Source organism: Phoenix dactylifera, unplaced genomic scaffold (genome assembly GCF_009389715.1).
Source record: "Phoenix dactylifera cultivar Barhee BC4 unplaced genomic scaffold, palm_55x_up_171113_PBpolish2nd_filt_p 000755F, whole genome shotgun sequence".
NCBI classification, from domain to species: domain Eukaryota; kingdom Viridiplantae; phylum Streptophyta; class Magnoliopsida; order Arecales; family Arecaceae; genus Phoenix; species Phoenix dactylifera.
The window spans coordinates 186,381-199,126 of record NW_024068127.1 but is presented as its reverse complement, the minus strand read 5'-3'; positions in this window follow the sequence as shown (position 1 = coordinate 199,126).

Genomic DNA, 12,746 nt, shown 5'->3' with positions numbered 1-12,746 from the left:
AAAGATTTTGGTTGGTAAGCCTTGGAAAAACCAACTCGGTTGGATTGTGAGCCCGAAAAAATAATCGGATTGGTTCTAGTCGGTGAGCCTGTAAAAATTGACCGAGTTCGTTGTGATCTCGTGAAAACAGCAAGTTAGATTGTGAGCTTGTAAAATAACCGGACTGTAATCAGGATGATTATAGTGAAATTCATAAGAAGTCTTGGAGAGTGGACGTAGGTGCAAGATTGGCACCAAACCTATAAAATTTCTGTCTTTATGTTGTTTTTGTTCAAATTGCTTTCTCATCTAGACTCTATTACTGCATATAATTAAAATCAAGAAAGCTTTTCTAATCAACACTAGACAACTTATAAACATCCAACGAACAACTGCCTAATATCTTATTGTTGCAATTAACTCTAAATGTGTTAAAGCTTAAATTTCAAATAGGATAAATTTCTTGAAAACCCAATTCACCCCCCTCTTGGGTTGTCACCTTGGGCAACAAGTGGTATCAGAGCAGGTGCTCTAAGGTTAATTGTTGATCTCACGATCAAGAGCCAAAGAACATGACAACTCAAATAGATTGTTTTCTAGAAGTGGGACAATTAATTGATAGACCTCCACTATTTAATGGCATAAATTATACACATTGGAAAGCACGCATGCTCATTTTCATTCAAGCACATGACTACGGTATATGGAATATCATAGTTAATGGGCCATACACAAACATCAATCATAATAAGAAAATGGCTCAGCAAAATACAAAAGCCATGAATATTCTATATTGTGCATTAGATGATAGTAAACTTGATTGCATATCTTTTTGCACAACTGCTAAAAAAATATGAAATATGCTTGAAGTCAAATATGAATGCACTAACAAATCTGAAACATCATGTGTAGAAGAAGAGCAGTATCATATTGCAAATCCATGCTTCATGGCATATGAAAATGAGATACATGAGGTATATGCTGAAACTGAAAGCGATTTTACATTTGATGAATTTCATGATACCTTTTCTGATTTATATTTAGAACATAAGAAACTTATTTGTAAATACAAAAATTTGATGAATAAAAATCAAATTCTAATAGATAAAAAATTGAAACTGACTAATAAAACTGAAATCTTAATTGAAGAAAATAAAGAACTAAATCAGAAAAATCAACTTCTTACTGAAAGCCATGATAAACTTAAGAAGAACAATGAATTGCTTTCAAAAGATAATAGAAAACTAACTAAAGAAGTTGATAATTTGAAACCTATTGTTTAAGGATTCACTTTCAGCTCTGAAAAATTAAATTCAATGATAGAAAAATCAAGAGCTGGATATAACAAAGTTAGATTGGGATATCAACCTTGGTACACCCAAAAATCTTTCAAGAATATGTTTGTTAAATTCTCCGTTGCCCATCCTAAAACAGATTCTTATTAATATGATGAACAAAAATTAATTAAAATCTTTTTTGTTCATCCTAAAATAGTTTTTCATAAATTTGATGAACCTAATGAACAAAATCAGAAAATTAAAAATTCATCATCTACTTATGTTAAATCTATGATTGTTAAATTTAACAAGAATATGCAGAAATACATTTCTTGTAATCCAAAAATTTACAAACTAAGAAATAAAATAGCTATTAAGAGAATATGGGTTTCAAAAGAAATAATTATAGCTAACCTGCAAGGATCCAAAAGAGCTTGGGTTCCTAAGTTGAAAACTTGATTATTTTTCAGCAAGTGTGTCTAGCTACCCAAGATTTCAATGAAAGATATTATCCGGACAGTGGGTGCTCTAGACACGTGTTAAAGAATGAAACTTAAAATATACTTAAGAAAAGTAATTGAAATGACAAGAATAATTAAATTAATAATCCTTGCATTTTATCATTCTCTTTGCCTTAGTATCTGATTAAAATATGAATTGCAGGTATTAATCAATTTTGTGATATAGGAAATATTTAAAAATATATATATATAATCAAATTATTTCATCTTATAGTATGCTTTATTTACTGTTGGATAAGTTGCTAAATGATTAATCAATTTATTAAGAATAACTCTATGAATTCTCTATATGCTTGGTTGAGAGTTTCCACGACATTACCTTTTATTGATCATAGATATGAGAATGGATACTTGGTATGCATTTGAATATATGCACTATGAATACCAAGATTAAAGAAACCATTTTTGGCATATAAAATCAACTCATGCTAGTATGTACTTAATCTCAAAAGACCCTATCATTGGCTTACATAGATTAATTTCGGCAAAGTCAAAGTTTGCTATGCATGTCATCTAGGAAAACAAACTAGAATCATTTCTAAATCTGAAAACATTGTTTCCACCTCTTATTCTTTGAAAATTCTTCACAAGAACCTATTTGGATCTCTAGGACAGTAAACCTAGGAGATAAGCTTCTTGATTTTGTAATTATGGATGATTTCTGAAAGCTAACGATGGTTTTATTCCTGACACTTAAATTGAAATATTTTCTACCTTGGCAAATAAAATTGAAGTATTTTCTGTATTTGCTAAATCTTGTAAAAGTGTTTCAAATGAAAAAGATTTCCAAACTATGAAAATAAAGAGTATCATGGCACAGTGTTGAAAACCAAAATTCTGATAAGGTGGAGACAGAAAATAAAATTGAACAGATTTTCTTCTTGCATCAAAAATACCTTAAGTAAAATAGGGTTAATAGAATCCTTTAAAAAAAAATAAAAAAGATAATGTTATATGATAGTCATCTGCTTAAATGATTTTTGTTAAAAGCTATCATCACTGCTTATTATACATATGGTTTCTATTAGATCTATTTTTGATGAAAACTCCTTTTGATCTTCTGAAAAATAGAAAATAAACTATTACATATCTTTCATATTTTTCAATCATATATGTTATGCTTGTTATGTTCTTAATAATGAAAAATATGCCAAATCTGATAAGAATGTTTGTCTTTGGATATTACTCATCAAGCAAAGCATATTGAGTATTCAAATAAATAGAACTCTAATTATAGAAGAATTAATCCATATTATTCTTGATGAGACTAATAATCCTTCATCAGAAAATGATCATAGAGAGCATCAATTTCAACAAGGTAAAAATATTGAATGTAAGCAATTCAACATCCTAAAGATATAATCATTTAATGATCATTCTCAAGACACTAAAATCAGATCTCATGATAAGTATATAGTTAATTTTTTTTTGCTTGCATGTAACAATCTCAAACTAAAACACATTAAGAAGAATAAACAAGATGATAATTATGAAAGAGTAGATGCCCTATGAGCCAATCATTTGATGGGTTTCTCTTTGTAATCCTCCAAATCATGTACTTTGACACTTGATATATATCAATAAAGGCATTGTGTTTCATCATTTGCTGCTTATCTGTTTTATTGTTGGATGATAAACCCCATAAATTAGGACATTGGTTTTAGGGTTATGATGAGATCATACCAGTGAGACCTAAAATCCTAAAATCCTAATTTAGAATATTTCCAGTCAAATTGATATATTGAGTCGGAGATCAATATTACCGGAAAGACTGGCAGATCTTATGTATACTCGATGTAGAGGGTGATTGATCTCACAATCACTTGTGTGAGACACTAATACAAAGATGTGGGTGCTCATTAGAGAAATGAGTTCACTGAATTGACCAGCCATGAGAACATCTTATGGATTCTTACTTAATTGTGAAAAGATGGTTCTCATAGTAGGAGTTGTGCAAGTGATCCTTAGACCTGAGATCACCATGGTACCTTGTGCACTTGAACCTATATTTTGGTTTACTCTCATTCACGACATTGCGTTGTGTACGGGGTATTATGGATATGGTGGATTTTGTATGAAGGTTGTGAGAGGTCAACAAGGAATCAGTCACTTCTAGTAAGAGAAGGTAACATCCTACTTACTCTAATCTTATGATGATTCAAGAAGCCTCTGATCAAAGCAAAATGAAAATTAGAAAACTAATGTTTCATTGTTTGAATTATCATATAAAAGATTGAGAGAGACATGAATAAGTGATTGAGTTTGATATTGATCCATACTCATGCATTTATTCAGGATGTAGTATGACTGAGGGATTGAATTGCACGGTAACTTGCCATTGAAGGGTATGTTTGGATTTGTCCAATACATTTCTCATCTTCTGGGTAGGCACGATACGTTGCTAGACATCAATCTTCTAGGTTCCTTATCTTAGCCAGCAGTAGGTGCAGGTGCAAGTTGACCTAACCTAATTAGAATACCTCTAATCCAATTTAGGTCCAATTTAGTACTAAACCTGACTTAGCAATCAGAACCTTTCTGATGCTTTGATCTAATCAAACTCTTTGATCAAGGATCTAATTGGATTAGATCATGTTTGCAAGATGAACATTGCTACGATTTTAATCTTGCACTTTTTAAAAGGGAAATTAAATGTAGAATACCCCAAGTATAGGGTGTAGCAAAGTAATATTCTCGGTGAGTCCGAGATCGAATCCACAGAGATTTGACAGTGAACAAAAACTAAAGGCTAAATAATATTCGGATTGACAAAAATATAACTAAAGCATTAGGATTCAGCCTAGCATTTAATCATGCATTTCTTAAAATCACCTATTATCTCAGTTAGATCTGAGTAAAGACCTAACCGAAAAGTGGAGCGGTGAAAATACCAATTAATCGTTAATAAAATAGATTTAGTTTTGTGGGCAGCATTACAGTAATTCTATTTTAAACTACAGAAATTTCTAAGCATCTGTTATACCCGGGGGAAGGGAAAATAACAAATCAAAAAAAAATATAAGTTTGAAATAATTTCTATAGATTTACTGCACCATAAATCAAATCAAAAGCATTAAAATCCCATTGATGATTAAAGGAAATATATGAAGAAAATGCTAGGCTTTTTCCTAGCCTTAGCTAAAAAAGATTTAGCTATCCATATGAGATGCAAGCATTTTTATAAAAGATATTAGCATAGAATAAATAAAATAAAACATAAATCCTCTTTTTTTTTCTTTCTTCTCTTAAGAAAACAGAGTGCTCTGTTTTCTTTCTTTTCTTTTTCTTTTCTCCTCCCGATGCTTCTCCTCCTTCTCTCGCCCGGCTGAGAAGACGGATCGGAAGAGGAGATGAGATGTTTTGCTTCACTGGTTCCCTTGGCCTCTTCCTCCATCGCACGGCTGCTGGCCTCCTCCTCTTCCGTCGGCTGTGGTTGAATGAATGGAAATCCTCTTCTCGCCTCCACCTGGATGGGTCCCCAGCCTTGCTCGCTCAGCTGAGAAGACGGATCGGAAGAGGAGGTGCAGATGTTGTGCTTCGGTGGTTCCCTTCTGCCTCCCCCGGATGAACCCCCCACATCGTAGCCCCTTTCCGGTTCCTTTTATAGACACCTTCAGCGTGTTTGAAGGGATTTTGGGAGATCGGAGAAGCTGGAATGCTGCTGGGAGCGGATGAGACGCGGATTAGATGAAGTCGAATCGCTTGGGACTCTTCGGCTGCTGGGATGCTTCCACTGTTGCTTGGAATGGTCCGCTTGGGAGACAAGAAGCCATGCGGAAGGCTTGATGCCACAACGCTTGAGATGCCATGGACGGACGTTGGGATGCGGCTAGGAAGCGTGGAAGAAGATGACTGTTGGGTTTGTTCCAAAGCAGAGGAGATGGAAACCACGAATGAAAGAAAGAGCCGGTTTGGGAGTTTGGGAGACAGGAAGCCATGCGGCTGTTTGGAAGTTGAGAAGACTCATGGAACAAGTTGGGATTTAATTTCTGGAAATGAAATGGAGGACTCGGCTTGGGGATGATCCGGTTACTGGGATGCTTTTGCTACTGGGACGGTTCTGCTGGACCACATGGATGGCCGTTGGGGTGTTGAACGTTGCAAATGAGCTTGGGAACGGATGTGGTCACGAACGTTGCTGATAGAAGCCACGCGTGGAGATGGGGTGCGTGGAACGCAGAGGCGACTCGAGCTGATGGGCATTGAATGCGTGATACACACGGCTGGGGCAGGCTGAGACGTTGGGGACTTTGTTGAGCTCGGCCTGCTGGGCGTTGGGCTCAAACTCAGCGTTTTTGAGTCTCTTGGATTACTTGCACTCAAACATAAATAAAACATTAATTAATTTTATTAATAAAAATTAGCTATAATATTAATTAAAATGGTATGAAGATTGTACTTTTGTGCTCTCATCACACCCCCCAACTAGCTTATTGCTAGTCTCTAGCAATTTAGTATGAAAATGATAAAATGAGGGTGCAAAAGTATTGTTTATTTTTATTAATATGCATGAATTAAAATAAATAATCATTTTTGTAGAGCATTACGATTACACTTAGCACGTGCAACAAGCCATTAAACCCCTAGGTTACCCTAGTGGATGAGTGTTGTCTCGTGAGGGTTTGCAGTGATGTTACCCACAAACATTGTTTTTAAGTTAAAAGATACTTTAAAACATAGCAACTCTTAAGGCAAATGTAAATGTGATGTCTCAGATTACCTATACTTACACCATAATTGGGTACCGCTTGAGTGCTAGGTGCACTACTCAAATTCACAAGTGTTAACTACCATTTGTTAGAACCCGAACCACTAAATTTTCCGAATATCACATGTTATTTGTTCAAAATGATTCGCATATAAAAATGAAGCTATCAATCCCAACTAGACATCCCGGGTACACAGAGTTCTAAAACAATGGAGTCAAACCAGTCATCCACATGTCACTTGGTTTAAGTTTAACTAACCCACTCATGTTTAAAATATATTTTTTTTAATCAAAATGACTACAACAGTCCAACTCCATTAGGCTCTAGTAAGGTCCATGTAACGAGCTTTGGGTCAATGACTCTTGATCCAGTTGGCTCAAGGCATTAGGTGAAACACCCCTCGGACTTAATTACTCGAACCAGACTACGCCACAAGGCTAGACTAGTCACTTATGTTAGTCATTTTTACCTTTTTACGCGAACACTCACTCCTTTGTAGGCAAGAGGCCCGGTTACTCAGTGAAGACAAACTGTATTATTTCTCTCTCTCTCTTTTTTTTTAATGTGACTGTATTGTGACTATAGGTCAACCAAGGTCAGAACATAAGGCACCCAGGTGATCTAGCCGGGAATTTCAAACTTTATCTTTATGTGAAAACCAAATCATGAACTTTAGGACAAGGACACTCGTACTTCTTTTCCGAATAAGGTCAACAAACATATAGGTAACACAAGTGAACTCCTGAGGCTTTCCTATTGTCATTGAATACTTGTGTGGGGATCTAATAATAGGTCTCTAATAAGTCATAATGTGCTCCTTGCCTTAATAGCTGTACATGTTTATTTGTTTAGAAAAATTAAAGTGGTAATTAAATGCAACAAAATATATGTTTGTTATTATTACTATTATTATTATTATTATTATTATTATTATTTTTAAAGATATGACAATTGGTATATAGAAAAAAATACAGTAATGTCTCCCCCCAACTTAAATTCAACATTGTCCCCAATGTTTCAACATGAATGCATGAAATATGATTGTACGAAGGATAATAAGGCTGAAGGTTAGAATTTACCTGATAGAATGACCGCACACTGTTGTTGCTCACCAATTGTCATATCAACAGAAAATGAAAGAGAAACAAATTATGATACAAACAGAGGATCTTTAGCAGATATAGAGATCAATCCTGATAAACAGGATCTCTCAGATTGGTCGATTCAACCTCTGGGGTAAAGTTGTCCAAAAATAACTTCAAACGTTGGCCATTTACTTTAAAAATATTACCGGTGTTTGGATTCTCTATCTCAACGGTTCCATACGGATAAACAGTTTTAACTATAAATGGGTCGGTCCACCTAGATCTCAATTTTTCTGAAAATAAATGAAGTCTTGAATTATATAATAGAACTTTCTGGGAAGGCTCAAATATTTTTCTTATAATATTTCTATCATGAAAGACTATCATTTTATTTTTATAAATTCGAGCATTCTCATATGCTTCATTCCTAATTTTCTCTAGTTCATTAAGTTGAAGTTTGCGTAGTGAACTAGCCTTATCCATATCAAAATTAAATCTCTTAATAGCCCAGTAGGCTTTATGCTCCAATTCCATAGGCAAGTGACACGGTTTACCAAAAATAAGACGGTACGGAGATATACCAATCAGGCTTTTAAAAGCAGTACGATAAGCCCAAAGTGCATCAGTTAAACGCAAAGACCAGTCTTTGCGATTTGAGTTAACCGTTTTTTCTAGAATTTTCTTAATTGATCGATTGGATACTTCAACTTGTCCACTTGTTTGTGGATGATAAGGGGTGGCGACTTTATGGGTGATCCCATATTTTCGCATTAAAGCTTCAAAAGACTTATTACAGAAGTGTGAACCCCCATCACTGATGATGGCTCGAGGCGTTCCAAATCTGGAAAGAAAGTTTTCTTTTAAAAATTTTAAAACAGTTTTATGGTCATTATTCTTGCAAGGAATTGCCTCTATCCATTTGGAGACATAATCTACTGCTACTAAAATATACAAATTTTCGAATGAAGGAGGAAATGGACCCATAAAATCTATTCCCCAACAATCAAATATTTTGATAATTAAAATTGGATTGAGGGGCATCATATTCCTACGAGTTATCCCACCTAACTTTTGACAATGCTTGCAAGCTTTGCAAAAGTTATGGGAATCTTTGAACAAGGTGGGCTAATAAAAACCGCACTGTAAAATTTTTGCAGCCGTTTTCTTAGTAGAGAAATGACCACCGCAAGCTTCAGAATGACAAAAGAAAATGATATTAATAAATTCGTCTTTAGGTACACATCTCCTAATAATTTGGTCTGGGCAGTATTTGAAAAGATAAGGATCATCCCAGAAGAAATTTTTTATTTCGGTCAGAAATTTTCTTTGTCCTGTTTATTCCAATGAATCGAGAGTTCACCCGTGACAAGAAAATTTGCAATGTCTGCAAACCAGGGTGACGACGTGATCTCAAAGAGTTGCTCATTAGGGAAAGTGTCTCTTATGGGTGAATTGTCTATGGAATCTGGAAGAGTGAGACGGGACAAGTGATCAGCTACTACGTTCTCTACCCCTTTTTTATTTCTTATTTCTAGAAAAAATTCTTGGAGCAGAAGGATCCATCTAAGCAAACGCGCCTTAGCATCCTTTTTTGAAAGAAGGTACTTAAGGGCAGTGTGGTCAGTGTAGATAATGATTTTGGATCCAATCAAGTAAGACCTAAATTTGTCTAGTGCAAATACTACGTCGAGTAGTTCCTTTTCCGTAGTGGTGTAATTCTTTTGTGCACTATTTAAAATCTTACTTGCATAGTAGATAACATAAGGCTTCCTTTCTTTTCTTTGCCCTAAAACTACCCCAACTGCATATTCACTAGCATCACACATAATTTCAAAAGGAAGCGACCAGTCTGGTGGTTGCATGATGGGAGCAGAAGTCATCAAGCTTTTAAGTTTATCAAAAGCTTTTTGACATTCTTCAGACCACACAAATTGGGTTTTCTTTTGAAGGAGATTACATAAGGGTTTAGATATTGAGCTAAAATCTTTAATGAATCTCCTATAAAATCCTGCATGACCCAAAAATGAGTGTATATCTTTGATAGTTTTTGGGTTGGGTAAGTTAGCAATTAAGTCAATTTTAGCCTTGTCTACTTCAATTCCTTCAGATGAATTGACATGTCCGAGAACAATTCCCCTAGTTACCATGAAATGACACTTTTCCCAGTTTAAGATTAGATTCTTCTCCTCACACCGAATTAAGACTAGCCTTAAATGGTCTCCATAGTTTTCAAAAGAGGAGCCTGTTGCCCAAGGTGACAACCCAAGAGGGGGGGTGAATTGGGTTTTCTAAAAATTATGTTCCCTAATTTTTACTTTGAATAGAATGCAGCAGAATAATAAGATGTTATTTACTTAAGCTCTAGGCAATTACAAGTAGAGCAGTGGAAAATTAAGCTAGAGCAATTATACTATGGCTTTAGGGTGCAATTGATCTAAAATTAACTTATAGTTGTATGATCAATTTTAATCTATGTGTATGGTAAGAATGGAGTGGAAGCTAAGCAAACTCTAAACAATCACTTATAACTCTATAGAAAACAAAGCTAGAGATATTACACAATCAAGCATGAATGTAAGGCATGAAATACAAGAGATAAGGCATCACAAACACAAAGATGTATAGTGGTTCGGTGCACCCCAGCACCTACATCCACTCTCCAAGACCTCTTGGGAATTTCACTATAATTTCTCAGATTACAGTCGGTTGTTTTACAAGCTCACAACCCAACTTGTTGTTTTGCGAGATCACAACGAACTCGGTCGGTTTTCACAGGCTCACCGACTAGAACCAACCGATTGTTTTCACGGGCTCACAATCCAACCCAGTTGGTTTTTCCAAAGGCTCACCAACCACAACCTTACAACGATTGTTTTCCGGGTTCACAATCAACCCAGTTGGTTTTCCCAAAGCATTTACATTTTCTTTCTTTTAAGAATCATTTGAGTGAGCTGAAATGTTTCTAGACTTAAGATCATTCACTCTCTTAATAATATATATATATATATTGATGGAAGTATTTAATAATGTAAGAGAGAAAAACATATAGATGATCATTGAAGTATATATATTTATAGAACTCAATTTCTTAATCATAGTTTTTCAGCAATGTATACATGAAGCACAATAAATCTTTTTTAATATCAAAATAAAATCATATATTTAAAAATATTTGTTTGCAATAAGATCATTGAAAGACACATCATTTAGACCAATATTAGTACACTTTAAGGATAAGAAAAGATATGTTTCGGATGCGTATCGAGACAATCAACCAAGGCGTCAAAATTAATTCAGTTTTTCTTATATTAAAATTTTCATTTAGAAATCATATTGAGTTATTCTCCTAAATGACGTGATCATTGAAGCATATAACTAAGGTTACAAAGATGTAATGATATAAGCATTTTTAAGTTAAGTTTAAGCTTTTATACAAAATCAGATTCTGAATTTTCATAAGAATTTTCAAGAAGGCTTTCACAATTATAATTTGAGATATGTATTTTCTACATTGTAGCTCATCTTAAATCACTAAGATTGAAAACACATATTTCAATAACATTCGAGCACTTTCAGAATCTTTGTATTTAATATTGAGTTTCGATACAAAATAAAGGATATTTTAACAAGTATTAGGACATTATGTATCAAAGTTAGGCAAGTAGAAAGATAGATCAAGATCAATTCATTTTGCCTAAATAGAAATATCCTTCTCTTCTTCTTTTTGTAAATCTATTTAACTTTCAAAGATAATCGTGAATGATAAAACTGAAATTTCTTTTTAATATTACTTAAAAAAAAAACTTTATGTAGTATTTTAAACATTCAAGCATTGGAACACAAGTTAGTTTGAGGCAAGTGTGAAGCAAAGACTTGTGAGCAAAGTTAAGACATATTCCAAGTTAAGACATATTTCAATCAACTTATCCAAGCATGGAGCATTACAAAATATTGAGAACCCATAATTCAAAACATCATGCCACATGCAAAATATATTATGTGTTAAGTCATGCATTAAAATATTAAGAACAAGCATGTCAAGGATCAAAATCAATTCTTTTCAAATAAACTCCCCCTATTTAAATATAATCTTGCATTGATTTCATCCTTAAAGTGTGTTTTCAAGTGATTAAAAAATTTGACTTGATTCTTCTTATATACTTTCATTTACTTTGTCTTTCATTTTTACTTTCTTATGCTCTATACTCTATTTGCTCCCTATCCGGTGGAGTTGGAAGGGGCACGAGGTACTACCACTAGCCTCCCTCTTGTGCCGTCCCTAATATACCCTACACCGAATAGTTGGGTCAAATAGTGCCGGGTACTACCACTAGCCTCTCCATTGGCACCATTCCTATGATGAGCAATATAGAAATGTTAAAATGTTTACTTCAAACTCTTCCTGTTTAAGTGTAATTAATTGCGGATTTTATCCTTTTCGCGAGTCTCATAAATGTCCCAAATATATTATGCTTGTTTTGCTTTTCCTTAAGATTGAAGTATTTGCCTTTACTTAGATTTTACTTCTCTTGAATAATATCTATTTTCTTTTCTTTATCTCTCTCTCTTTTCGTTATTCTCAAGTAATTTACATGAAAGAGCAGAATAAAGAAATAATCTTATGTATCATATAGATGTATATCATGCAAACAACATTTTTATTGTGCTCAAGGATTCATAACTTCTCACAAGTTATTTTACATCAAAATTTTAAGCATATACTTGTGTATTTCATGGTTAAGATATAGGCAAAGAAATAATTTAGTTTGGACAAATCATGAAACAATTTCGAAAGTATAAGTCAGTCAATACATATATAGACATGATATCAAAAATTAATAATTAAAGAATTTAATCATGCCATAATAAGATTTAAGTTATTGACTTTGCTCAATTAATATATGAGAGAGGTATCTAAAATTACCTACTCATTCTATATTCTTCAAGCCAAATACCTACTAGATTTCTTATGTACGAACTTTTGGCTGAAGGAGGTCCTTTCTCTTGTTTGCATGTGAATGTTTGTTGTATCTTACATGGAGATATCCTTCAAGTTGAAATCTCTCATTTTCTTGCTCAAGGATCCTGCATTATTAACAAACTCCTTTTCTTTCTTGAAAGAAAGTCATTAGTTTCTTCAAGATACAAAACATTCATCCAACATATTTTTTAACT